Raw genomic sequence first — 14,244 nt, 5'->3', positions numbered from 1 at the left:
AAAAAAAAAAAAAAAAAAAAAAAAAAAAAAAAAAACGAATCAGTTCCTGGTGCTGCCAGCCTGTGTGGCAACTGTACCTATGGTCTTCCTGAGGGTTGCTGAAGTCCCCAGAGGAGTGATTTTGTTTAACCATTCGTTTAGCTGATGCATGCTTTTGATATTCTGACTTATAGCCCTGGCTACACCAAGTTCTTGGACAGCTTCTTTGCCCTGTTCCTGCAGTGCCTTCACTTTAGGTGCTGCCCTATGGTGAAACCCCGAAGAGGGAAAAGAGTAAGCTGGAGGAAAAAAAATGTGAATTAAATTATTGTTGGGCTTCTTTGTGCATTTTAGTAACAGTGAAACCCCCTTAACTGTGCCAGTCTCCGGTCACCAGCCGTATATCCAGTCGTCATCTCATCCACAGTACAGCTTCTCTTGTTGATGCTGGCCACAGCTAGATTACTTGGCATGTTTATTGACTTAACAGAATTGTTTTTTGGTTTTGGTTTTGTTTTTTAATGTATACGATGTTTAAATACACTTCACATTTTATATAATACTATCTGGCTATTAGTATTTTTCAGGAACCATAGTTCTTGGTGGCTATATATATTTTTGTGACTTTTTTTGTAAACTAAGTGCCGTTTCAACGTTACAATCATTTTTAGAGTTATTGTAATCAATGTGAATATCATGTTTTTTCAAATCTGTTCTGAGCCTGTAGTGTTTGCTTTGTGATCATATGTGTAATGTATATATTCTGTATAGTTACATTGTATTGAAATACTAGCTTGTTTGATATAAGAAAAGTATGTATTGGGTACCTTTTTGCTAGCCTGGTTGTTTAATCTTTAAAAAAAAAATGTTCTAAAATACAAAAAAAAAAATCTTCAAACTGGTCCCATTATAGGTCAAAATTAAGGGGGGAGAAAAACTAGTTTTGAGTGTCTTTGGATAGAAACATGAAGCTAAGATTTTTCATTAAAATATTAATGTTTTATGGAGTATATCTTTGCTTTGTGTCGTTATTTAACTTTACCAGAGTTTGTCTTCCAGTACAAAAGACTAGCTTTGACCTTGTGTAAGAAGGTGCAACTCTGTTGCTAGAGCTACATTTGCTTATAACTTTTGCTTATAATGAGTCTCAGAATAGTTGAGTATGAGGGGAACTCGCTGTTGCTGAAGCTGTCATTGGGAGGAAGGTAGTTTAAAACAAAATAAGCATTAATAAATGACTGGAGAAGTTACGTGAGTGAAGAGTATTAAGAATAAAGTACACATTTCTGTTTAATTTTCCATTGTATATTACATTTCCTTTTGTTAATGCTCTCTTTTAGGCTGTATTCTGCAAAATCGGTGGGGCCGTCTTTTGAACGGGGTTTTACTGATGGAAAGCCAGCCAAGAATGAGCCTAATCAAATTAGTCAAAGCAGAAGATGTTTAAAAAGGACAGTAGACAGAGTCATCATGATCGCAGCTGTGTGCTTCAAAATAGTCATGAAACAGCCTAGAGTCATGGGACTTAAAATACACCTCTGCTGTTTCTGGCAGCCCTTGCAATTAAATTAATTTGCCTCCTACAGACCCACCTGTCTGACCGAGCTGGAATGCTGTCTGGATCAACACCTAGCTAGGGCACAGGTAGGAAAATGGAAGTTTTGTAACTGCTTGGCTGAAATGATTAGAACTCTGCCCGGTAGCCTCTATGAAAACAAGCAGGCAGGCATGATTAACACACTGGCGGTCAAATCGTGTTCAGCAGCTGACACGGGAGTGAAAACGAAAATGGAAAAGCGTTCCATGGTGTGGAGTAAGCAGCCACAATCAGCCTTGGAGGGGGAGGCTGAGAGCTGCTGAATTCCGAGTTCTCGTTTTCCTGGGGACCTTGTGCAGGGACAGAAGTACTTTATCCAAAGCATGGTTGGAAGAGGGAATGTATCTGTTGAAGGCTTTGGAGAGAAGGAAGGCTGAGATGTAAAGGCTTTGAGTCTGTTGGTCTCCCATAAAAGCAAGAATTTTGCTGCTTTAAAGACAGACACCCAGTTAGGAGTATGCAGTGATGCTTAGCAGACCGTTACAAATCTAAAGCCTGTATGACTGTATATGAGCATATACTATCCTAAAGCTAAGGCAAGGCTGCTAAAATGCATACCTTTGATGGATATCGAGGGTCAGACTTGTGACTCGAGCAGATTTTTCCAAAGCACAACCATATGTTTAAGTTTAGCCTGAAACATCTTTTAGACATCCTTAAAGCAAGTGTACGCTATGAAGTTTTTTTGTGGCTTCCTTACAGCGTTTAAGCATTTTATTCCTGACAGTAATGAAGTACTATTTCTTTTGCACAGAGGAGAGTGGCCGACACGAGATTGAACTCGTAGCTACCGAGAATGTAGTAGAGCAGGGAAGAGTTCTCCCAGGGCTTACTGCACCATTCCTACGTATGTGATATCCTGGTGAAAATGAAGCTGCTAAGAGAAACCTGGCTTGGATTATGTCTATAAAGTGCTTTTCACAAGCTGCTTGTGCATGCTGCATCTCCAGAGCACTGAGCATAACTCTGTCATCACCATTCTTAGAGCAGAGATTGCTGTGAGACCATGAGCAAGCAGAGCAGGGGTAAGTGTGTACATGTTAGAGCCTCCGTTACAGCTCAGAGACATGTGGTTTTCGGTCATTCTGATTTTTGGGATCTGTTGACACTTTTTTTCAGAGGAGGCATGCACTCTTGAATAGCACATTTACACTTAAGGATAGTACCCCTGATTTTCTTAGTTGCCTTCCACAAATCCTTTTGAAATAGGCCCCAGACACCCAGAGTGAAAAACAGGTGTTTGAAAACCACTCTTAAAGGCTTGAGTTAATTGCTTTCAATCATCAGTTGCCTTTGTCTCGGTCACAAGGTCTCACAGTAAAGATTACAGAGCAACTCCTGGGGCATCTATTTGTATATCTCGACCCTTTATCTCTGATTGTTGAAATTTTGAACTCTTCCATCCAAATTTTGAAGGGAATGACCTCAACGTAAGAGAGGTGCTTGGCTCAACTCTACGTTAATTTGTGTGGCTGGGCCGCTACCGCTGACTTTCAGACACCCCCACCGTTTCCAATCCAACTGACTGGATTTGGGTGGGAGTTATCTTTGTGAATACATCCGCTGCATCTGGCTAAACTGCATTCCCAGTCTTCCCTACGCCTGAATAAAGCTAGATGCTCAGGCCATGTGTTTTGTTCTACTCCCACCACTGAGAAGGTAACAGTTTTTTCTGACAAAGCTCCGCTTGTTCCCCTGTACGTGCACGCACGCAGTCTGTATGTGTTCATTCAGAAGGAACTTTGAATGATGACCAAACAAACCATCGATGGACCAACTCACTATTACTGTCTTTTGGTTAATTTTCACTGGATGAGGAGGTTACTAGCTTAAACCTCCAGCAAGAGCCTTGCTTCACTCTTCTGTTAGCCCTCACCAACTTCTCTTGAGTTTGGAGTGAAAAGCAGAGGCATGGTTCCCTGCGACCCTGTGCTCATCTCTAAATAAGCTTCTCCTCCACAGGGGGACAGGATTTATGGACGTGATATTAATTTTAAGGAAGCAGATATAATTTGTGATCTTGAGAGGGAGTTTTTTAGTGGAGAGGGGAGTGTCGATGCTACTTCAGTACATTTTTCTCTCTAGTTTTTTTCTCTGCATAGACTGACATTTTCCAGACTATTTCTAAGAAAAAACAATGTCAGCTACAAATAGATTGCTGTTAAGAATGAAGAAACATTGAATAAGTATGGACAGTATTCACTTACACCAAAACAAAGTACAGTCCTTAATTTGTTGGCTTAAAGTGTTTGTCTGCAATGCAGTATAGCTTTGAAACTACCTTGGGCCCAAGATAGCTGAGTATGCCCCTGGCATTCATGCTTCTAGAAAGACAAAAAGCTAACAGTAAAATGGATCATCTGAATTCTTAGGAGGCAGGGGAAAAGTGTTCAGGTGAGTAGACTTCTGAGTCAAAGAGGAATAACCAGAAGTATTGGGAGAGGAACAAGGAAACCATGATGTGTTTGTGGGCTGCTGGAGAGATGACTCTCAATTCCAGGATCATTTCTCTGTGTGTAAGTGAAGAAGACATTTTGACTCACACACAAGGAGAAGTGATCCCTCGGGGTTTGATACTATATCATGGAAGGGTAACAGTCTGCAGGCTTCAGAAGAGCAAGGTGAATGACAATCCCAGTCCACTTAAAGCATTTAAATAGTCTGCCTTTCCAGAAATGTGTTTAAATTGCTCCTTTAGAGCTTACCCATTTGGTGAACTTTACTCTTGCCAGTTGCTTCTCTGACTCAGCACAGTGTATTTTATAGCCTGTGTAGTAATGGGGTGGACAGAACTGTTTTTGGAGAGTTTATGTGCATAAACAGACCCTTGCACTGTGTAGAACAAAACTGGAGAGAAAAGACACCAAAGCAGAAGACTAATAGGCAACAGAGCTCCGAAAACCAAAACATCTCTCCAGGGTAGAACTTCATCTTCCCACAATTTAAATGAGAAAAATAACAAAAATCCTAACAAAACCTTTTATATAACTTCAGTGTTGCAGTGATCAGTTTCAGCGTTGACGTGACAGCAATTATAAACAACAGTTATGCAACTGCCTCGTTGATTGAATTGAAATTAATACAGAGAAAGAAAGAGCCAAACAAAAAGAAATGGCTTTGGGTTGACTTGTTATGTTTTAAATAATAAAAAAAATGCTCAGGTCAGCCTCTTTTTCAAAAGCGAGCACAAGCCCAGGGTGAAAAATCTCCCTGAAGAACAAAGCGAATTGCTCTTAAAATTCTGTTTGTGTTAGAGGCAGAATTGTGTTTATCTTCTAAAGCTTACAGCTCTTTTTTTTTTTTTTATCTGACTGTAAGGTAAATCAATATTTTCATTTTGCTCGAGTTTCTTTGACTTTAAAACTTTTTAAAAAACTGTTTAACACATCCTATCATTGGGTATTGTGATTCCAGCGTCGCTGATTCACGCCGTCTGAGGAGAAGGCCCACGTACGGGTGTGTGCACACATGGCTCCTCCACCCGCCATCTGGCAGGCGTTCAGATGTTTGGGAGTGGAACTGAAGGCAACGTGGCTGCTGCGCGTTGCACGGGCAGTGTCTGGTACCTCAGAGAGGAATGCTTCCTTAGAGTGAACGCCGTTGGGTCCTGCTTGAATCCGTGTAAAGAAGACACAGGGAAATTCTTGGTCTAGCTGGCTGCAGCAGGGGCAAAGCCTGAGCCCTGCCTGTGTTGTACAGGAGTTGTGCCCAGCTCATTTTCTGTGATCTCTCTGATAGAGGCAGGATGCAATTACTGCTCAGTACCATTAATGGGTTTGTGCGGACATGAGCTAACCTCTTGGAATTAATTTGCCTTTGTGTGAGGTAGGTGTGCAAAAAAATGCCAGGGTGGATCTCTTACCAAAGAAATACTGTGGCTTCTCTGTTTCTCCAGGTTTTCTCCTGTTGATACAGGGAATAACACATCCAGGAAGAGACAGGGGACAGGAATTAAACCTGTTGTTTCTTTGCTCCTCCTCACCTTTTCCATGCTGACTGGTAGGAGGCAGAGGAGCCTCGAGCTTGTTGCTTCCAGTGGGAGAGAAGGAAGCAGATTTTGGAGGCTCCTACACAAGATGGGTTTGCTACACATCCCACTGCCATGTGTGCTAATGTGAGTCATCCAGGGAATTCACTACCCTGTATGCAACAGGTTCGGTGAGGGAAGCATCAAGAAAACCTGCAGAATGTAGCAGGCTCGCTATTCATACATGCCTGCTCAGCTGTGAGGAGCCTTTGTGCTGGATTTCCTGCCAGGCTTGCCACAGGGCAGCACTGGACAAGCAGCTTCATCCCAAGTAGAATTGCTGAGGTAAAAAAAACTGATCTCAAAGCAACCTACCTTAGCTGTTTTGTTCCCAAAGGCCACTTGCTTACACTTGCCTTTCCTGGGCCAGTAACTCGGCGTTGCGTGTTGCCCTTGGCGTGCTGTTAGGTGACGTGAGGACTGTGGTCTCTGCAGCCATCTTCTTGTCCTTGCTCGCCTTTCCTGCTTGCTTCCTTCCATCTGTTGCTGTGGATTCTAAGGGAGCAAGGAAAAAGTGAAAGCTCGCATGTCCTCTGACATCTCTCCAAGCCAGAAATAAAGCACTGGGAGGTTAAATTTTATGTTTTGCTTAGCCTTCCCCTCTGGAGACATGAAAAGAATTATAGGAGCTTGATCTATAGTGTGGCTAGGCAGCTGTGATGGGTGCTTTATTAAAGTCTATAGCAATCAAGCTAACACAAACCAGAACCTTTCCCTGTAGCTTTATGTAACCCTTTAAAAAGTGATGGATGTTTTGCAGCAGGAGTGGGGGGAAATCAGTAGGTTAGGTCAAACTGCACAACATGATAACCAGAACAATTAATAGCACTTAATGTGAAATAGCAAGCTCTTGGCTCCTCAAATATTATATGGTTTATAATTCAGGGCAGATTGCCTTTAAAGTATGTCTCTCATCAAAAGCGTGGCTATAGAGCCCTCAGTACAATAAAGCTCTTCCACGGAGATGATCCTTTTTGCTGCCTGTGATGTCTTAAGTAGTTTTTTTGCTACTGGTTTTGCCCCTCTTTGTCTCAGTGCTATAGGAGCAACGCAGCTCTGGGGAAGGGAGATGGATCCCTTTCTTTTGAGAAGAACTCTGGGGGGCAATGGTGCCTTTTCCCCATCGGTTGCCATTTGTGCAAATTCACTGAATTAGCTGCAGAGCTGTAACTGGGCATGATCTGGTTTTGTCTTTATTGCTAGTGATGATGCCAGAAAGCCTGCAGCTTGAATTCCCATCTCAAAGTGGGTTTGCAGGACCCATGTTCTGAAAAAGCCTTTCTTTTGTTTGCTGTCCAACACAGAGCCTCTGAGCTGGATGTTGGGAGAGACAAAGAATCTAGCAGCACAGAATGCAGCTTGCTTGACATACCAGGGAACATTTTCCTCTCCTTCAGCACCTTGGCCACCTTGATCCCTTAATTAAACCTGAAATGTTCCATTTTCTAGGTACCTGCTAGTAGACCAGGCAGCTACTTACCTGTCTTCTCTCCTAAAGCCAGAGAAAGAGGAATCAAACCTCAGAAGGAAGAGGGAAGAATTCCTCCACAGCAGGAGGAGTCAAAGAGAAAAAGGCAATTCCTGCTGAACAAACATCACTCTTACCAGGATATAAAAAAACAGCCTCCAGGATCTCCTTGCCAGCTCAGTCTACGCAGGGGCTACAGGCGTAAGTCTACACTCCATCTCCTCGTAGAGTATTTTTGTGTTTTATGCAACACCAGGTGCTGTTATGGCTTTCTCTTACACAGGGTGCAGCCACATCATTTCAGGGTTTCTTGTGTTGTGAGATTGGCACAGAAGCATTCTAGTGCACTCAGAGACTGAGGTCCTTGTGCCCATAAAATTTTTTATACAACTGCATAAAATTCATTACTGTGTTGGGTTTTGTCACGGGTGTCAAGTGTGTCCTCTTTTCTCATTAAAGCTAACTTTATTCTTCAACTCCTGAAGGGAGACGGGGGGAACAAAGAAGTGGAGTTTTGGTTTTCTGAAAGTGTCTTGGAAAGAAAATTACTGCATTATCGTAATTATCCCCAAAGCAAGAATATAAAACCCGCAAAATTGGAAACTAATTTTCACTGCAACTTTTTAATTTAGAAAGTAACTTTCATTCTGAGTTGATGGTTCATTTTGAAAAGACTTTCTTTTTTTGGACAAAATACCTCTGTGTTTTTGAAATTGCCTCCTGAAAATGCCTCCGATTTTTCTTCCATAACATACCTTGCTATTAAAGGTTTTCTTCCTGACTTGGAAGGCAAGGTAATTTCAGATCCTTCACATTTTCACAAAGAGGACGCAGTTCCCTGCAGGACTCTGGCTTGGCCCTCTGGCAGACTCAGGAAGCCAGCACTCCCTTACTTGCATTCAAGTCATGTTTGGTAGTTTGGCTTTGGGGCAGAGGGGGTTTGTCATGGCTTTGAAGACAAGAAAACAAACCCTTAATTCCCCTTGTGAAAACCAAAAGGAACTGCGCTGGAGGATGGCAGCCCACCATAAAAGTGCATCGAGAGGGGCAGGTATTTGCTGCCCTGTTTCAGCTAAGCCATGTGTACTTTCCATGGAGCAAAATGCTTGCCCTCCCTATTTGAAGAAAACAAATATAATATCATTAGAGCAGGGGAGAGGCTGGACTTAGTATAATTGCATTAGCATATTGGCAGAGTTTAAATTCCTGTCCTGGAAGAGTGTCCATAACAAAACAATTTGCTTAATTACCCCTAGGTCCAGCAGCCTTGAATGAGAAAGAACAGATTTTGCAAAGTAAAACCAGTTCCGCTGTTACCTTTCCAGCCCGCTGTCCTTAAACAAAGCAGCTACATCTCTCCATAACCTTGTGATGAATGAACTTCAAGTCTCTAAGCCAAGTCTGAATTTAGCTTGTGTTTTTTTATCTCCAGAGGTGTTTCATTAGCTCAATTACAAGTGACATGTTCCACTATGCGCTGCTGACTGAAAAAACTCAGCCAACCTAAATTCCTCTCCAAATAGAATCCAATTAACCTCTTACTCCCCCTGCCTTTAATGCCCCATGCCTCATGACTTGTTCACAGCCACACCTTTTAAAGAAGATCAAAGTAAACTACCTGAGATAACCATGTACTTAACAACTGAAGTGTTTGTACTTGATTTTTTTGGTTCCTTTGGGCTTGGGTATACACTGTTACTGTTCAGAAAGTAAAGGCCTGTGTTTCTGGTGGTAGTGTCCAGTTCTCTGTTTCACAACCCACCATTTGAGCCTGACTGGCCCTATCTGTAAAAGACAGGCAGTGATCCTCAGTAACATGTAGAAGGCGTCAGATTTAGAGCTCTGTGTAACTGCGGAGACCACCCAGGGACGTTAAGTGTTGTTGTGAACGTGCTTGCTAAGGATTTGGTTTGCTTATGTGAACTCCAGGTCCTGGTTAAGCATTTTTGAAGGTGGTTAAGGTGCCTGGGTGTTACACTGGCTCCCTGCTCGGGGCTGAGTTTTGCCCTAGATCCATTAATGTTTTGGCAGCAGCGCTTCCTCGCTGGTGTTGTCAAGACAGATGCTGAAGTCATCAGTAAGGCATATAACCCTAAATGGAGGGGTTGGATCAGTGACCTACTTTAACATACGAGTCTTGCACAAGTCTAACCTTCTCCCCACAATCCACCCTGAGACCTCAGCAGCACAAACCATTTCAAAGCATCCTGTGAGCCTTTCTGGTCATGTGTGCAAGTCTTACTAGCAAGACAGCGAGTCCATCAGCTGGGGCCAGGAGCTGCGATTTGGAAACCCCGAGTCCTTGATTTGGCTACAGCCTTGCTTTGCAAATGCACACAAACATCTCATTTTCTCGATTTTTTTCGCATTTTATCCACAGTCCGTGTCCTGAAGAACCCGTACTCCCTGTGAATTAGTGGTAGGATTAATACTGGAATTTTGTCTGCTTGCATGCTCAAATAAGCTCTCAATTTGGGTTGAGAATTAGGCCGCAGCAGTTGTTGGGTTTTGTTTTGTTAGCAGGATAGTTATTTTTTAAAACAGTTCTTTTTTCACCTTATAAGTATTTTCCTCCAAACATGACTACAACAAATAAGCAGCAAATCTCAGAGAGTGGCATAAATGTGCTGTTGAGGACAAAACAGCTCTGGGGACTGATCAGAACAGGTTACAGCAGAGGTGTGGGGTTACAGCCCATAAACTGGGGAATACAATAAAAGACATACAGAAAAACTCAATCTCTTCCAGTAAGGATGCTCTTTGTATTTTGTGGGTCTTGGATCAGCGTGATCCAACTCTCTGCGTTTCAGCCAAAGCTAGTTTGGGAAGCGTTGCTACAAATGGCACCATAAAATTTCATATCTTCATTGGGTTTTACTTTTTATTCTTGTAGGTTTGAATAGCCTGACAAGCACATTTCCTAAGAACCTGGTGCGTCGACTGACACTGAGATGTTGGACTGCTGTCCAAAAGGAGTTTGTGTGTTCTGTGGGATGGACTAGAAAAACAGACCTGTCCTGGGAAGGCTGATGGGATGGCAGTTGGATGAGTGCCGACATGGTGGTTTGGTGGGGCAGCACATGCAGATCATCCTGACTGCTGCGTGCCTGTGTTTACAGACGTGCGTGCGTTTGTGCAGCTCGCCGAGTGATAAAACAGGGTGAATGCCCTGTAACGTGGGAAGGCAGAGATGAGGCTGCACTTAACTGCAAAGTCAATACGGAGAGAACTAGTCTGGTCAGGTTTTCCTCAGACAATTATCTATTTCTTCTCTTTGTATCACATCTCTCTAAATCCTTTTTTGGCTTTTCTGCTTTCAATTCTCCTTTCCTCCCCTAAGCTGAGCATCCATCCTTCCTATCTTTCACTGTCTAAAGCCCGTTCTCGCCAGCGGCCCCAGCAGCCTTTAGACAAAGCACATGTCTCCCCACTTCCCTCATCATCAAAAACATCAGCCTTCTCCTCCCTGCACCGCAGCCCCGGGCAGCTCAGGACTGTTGGCTGCTAATTGAGCTTATGCAGTTTCTCTGCTCTGGGCCCAACTAATGTGTCTGGGGTTTACGTAGCAGTGGGCCCAATCCCAGGCTGATCTAAGCCTGCCTAGAGGTGTTTTCCCCCTCTCCTGAACCAGGCTGAGACATTCACAGGTGTCTGTCCTGTTCCAGGCATGGGTGAACCACATTCCTCGGTGCTTTGGGCTGTTTGAAATCCCCACAGCATTTCTGTGGCTTTAGCCTGTTTCTTCATTTAATGTTCTCTCTTCTTGGAGATGTTTTGTTTCTGCCTATCCCCTTAAGAGGTCAAGTGCTTCCACAGGGAGGTTAGCCTGTAGTTTTCCATGCACCCAGACTACTCCGCACAAGTGGATTTGTTCTGTGATGATACAGCCGAGCAGGCAAAACCACAAGTAAATCAGACTGGAGTTTTTTCCCACTTTTAATAACAGTTTACTATTCTGTAAGTGCATGTAAAGCACATGCCCTATTCCCCCAGCCAAGGAGCTTGACAGCTTGTCAGCAAGAACTACCATAGGTCTAGAGTGACTGATTTATACAAGTAAAAGCACACGTGCCAAGACCTGGCAGCAGCTTGCTCTTTTTTTTTTTTTTTTTTTTTTAATGTATGTAGCAGTTTCCCCTCCCTTCTCTTTCTACCATTTGCTCTCCTTATCTGAATTGGCTACAGGACAGGAGATCTTGGCTTCACAACAAGTAGTTCTTGACTGAGTACACACAATCACAAACCCAACTGCACATGGACTCGTGTTTTTGTGTGTGAGAATGGGTGCATCGGGGCTTCGTAACACTTTCGTACCTGTGCTCTGATACTCCCACGCTCGTGTGTTGCACGTGCCTGTGCTAAATCTCACCTTCCTTCCTTCATATGTGCATACATGAGCTCACACCAGTGCAATCAGGTGTTTATTAACATTGATTCTCACATTCTCCATGTGCAACGCTCATTTAAAGAATTACACAAATTTGTCTGCATGTCCAAGTGGGAATTCTTCCACGCATGCAGATACAAACAAGTATAAACCACCCTGGATAATCATATGGCCTCCACCGTAGATCCAAACCTGATTATGTAGGAGGGTTTATTGATTTGCTCTATCTCACTCAAGCCTGTATTCAGGTACAAGCTCATCCACAGCTGTGCAGCCACGCGGTTTCTCAGACACAAGCATTCTTAGGCACAGACAGTCTCTCACACATAAGCTTATAGATTTATGATTTGTTGTGAGAGTGGAAAACAGCTGCTGCAAGCTAATCAAATACAGCAGAAGATTTAATGCAAAATATTGAAAAACACTGTCTGGTAGTAGGGTGAAATTCTTAAAAACATGCTGGTCTCATGGCACTGGGCCAGCACAAGAAGATTTGCACCTGGCCACGATAAACGTCAGCATTGGGTCTGGAGGAGGCTGCTTCACCCTTAGATGGCTGCCAGACACATGGGCTAAAATTCGCATTGGGTTTGGCCCTGCGAAGAAGCTACAGGAGTCTGAGGCTGTGGTTTTTCAGGGGCGCGCAAGCAGAGCTGCTTCGTGTGGACTGGTAGGAAAGAAGAGCAGTCCAAGTCAAGCACAGGCTTTGCAGCACATTGGCAGAGCAGGTTGAGGTTCTCACTACTGGCTCACTTCTGCCCATCTCTGTGGACAAATGGAAAGCCTATTTCTCCAGGGCTGTCAGTTCAGCACCTTTCACCAGTTCTGCTAAGGCTGCAAAGGCTTGGAAATAATTAACTGCAAAGGAAAAAATTTCATCTCAGGTTTCTGCTGACTGACGACACAGGCAATTTATGATGCCACAAGAAGCTCAGGCTGGGATTATTTCTATGTAACTCCCAACGCTGCTGCTTGGCAGCTTAGTGACTGTGTTGGAAGTGGCTGAACTAGATTAATACCTTGTGGATTTGAACTATAAACTTCCACGAGTTTGGAGTTCAGGGGCTCGGCTTAGCTGAGTACAGACTAGAGCTGTGGCACTTGCAATGTCTTCTTCTCCCTTTCCTGGTGCCTGTAGGTGGGACTTGTCAGCACAGCTCTTCCCTTTCTCACCCAGCAGGTATGATCTCACTCATCCCTCTCCAAAGGTGAGACCACAAAGGGCTGGGCTGTGAAAATAGCGCGGGATCGGTCTTTCAAAGTGTCCTTCCCATGAAACCTTGGCTTGGCAGCCTCAGCGGGTCTGTGCTGCCACTCACTCTCTGGAGAACGAAGCGAACACCTCCTGCTTCCTTGGGTGCTGGGCAGAGAAAACGTGATACCTGAGCAGGGCGCTCAGATGTCACAGCTGAAGGACAGGTGTATTTCGTCCTGTCTGCTCTTGGTCTGCCACAGGAGACGACAGGCTCCTGCACTGGTAGTGGTTTCGGCTGCAAAAAGAGACCACTCATTTGCATTTGATGGTTGTGGGTTCAGTCCCTGTTATTTACCTGCAAATGTGTATCAGTCTTTCTGGTTGGAGACTCCACAGGCTGAGCCAGCAGGTCAGTTCTCCTGTGCACCCCACCATGACCTGAGAGAGAAGATTTTCTAAAGAAAAGGGCCACGGGGCAGTTGGTCCGAGCTGGCTGACTTTGCATGTGCCCCTCTGCACAGTCCTCAACAGCCGCTTATCCCCAGTTATTCCTGGTCTATCCCATCCACATGTACTGTGAATACCTCCCTGTCTTTGCTGTGCGTTTTAAGATCATCAGGTGAACAGTGCAGCTCAATCTGTTCATTGCACTGAGACACCAACTGCACATCCAACACGTTGGTGAACCAGCAGCTCTCTGACTCATGGCTGAGGGGATCCACTCTGCCAAGGAGCCCATATTCCCTTTCTTCGTGGGTAGACAGCCCTGGGTGGCATAAAGTACACATTGCAACGCGCCATCCAGGGATATGAGAAGCATCTGTTCCTTCCAGATGTTCAGTCATCTCATTGTTTGTTAGATTTGAGGACAGGAACCCCCTTCAGTTATGTGAGGCACTCTCTGTTCTCAGATGTCCGGGAGAGTCTGTGGGGTAGGGGGAGAATTGGCTTTGTGTGACGCCAGCAAGGAATAGAGGCAGAGGTTTCATGCTTTTTGGAAAACACTTGAAAGGCCTTTGAGCTCTGGCTAATCTCCATTGTTCGTGTGTTTTCCGGCAGCACAACGAGAGAGGAAGAATGGAAAGAAGCAAGAGAGCAGAGATGAGAATTAGAACTGGAAGCCTTTCCCGTGCTCAGGCGAGCTTGGCAGAATCTGTCATGGCAAATGGAGCTGGATGCAACAGAATCCAGGCTTAAGCTTGGCTCAGATCTTAGACCCAGCAGAGCCTCCTTATATCTGCAGGAGCTTTGTGAGTAGATGAATGCATTTCAGCGAGCCTCGCTGAACCAGACGCAAGTGCAGCTGTTGAATTCAGCTGTGGAACAGGACAGAGGGTAGTGCTGCCCAAATTTGAGGCCTTTTTGCCCACAGCCATTTTATGTCCTTAATTTTTCTGTAGACTTATTTTCTGCTGCTGCTGTAGATCATATGAGACTGCTAGAACTACAGGGGCATTGAAAGCTTTGTCCCATTTGTAGGTAAGCTGAGGCACAAAGCTGCAAAATGGAGTTGCCAGTAAATGTTTAAGAGCCATGCATCGTACCTGCGATGCACTGAATTCCACGTTAACCCTTTACTTCCCTCCTCTCC

The sequence above is a fragment of the Athene cunicularia genome (genome assembly GCF_003259725.1).
Source record: "Athene cunicularia isolate RWA chromosome 24 unlocalized genomic scaffold, athCun1 chr24_part1, whole genome shotgun sequence".
Lineage (NCBI taxonomy): Eukaryota > Metazoa > Chordata > Aves > Strigiformes > Strigidae > Athene > Athene cunicularia.
Note: the sequence above shows the minus strand (reverse complement) of the source record.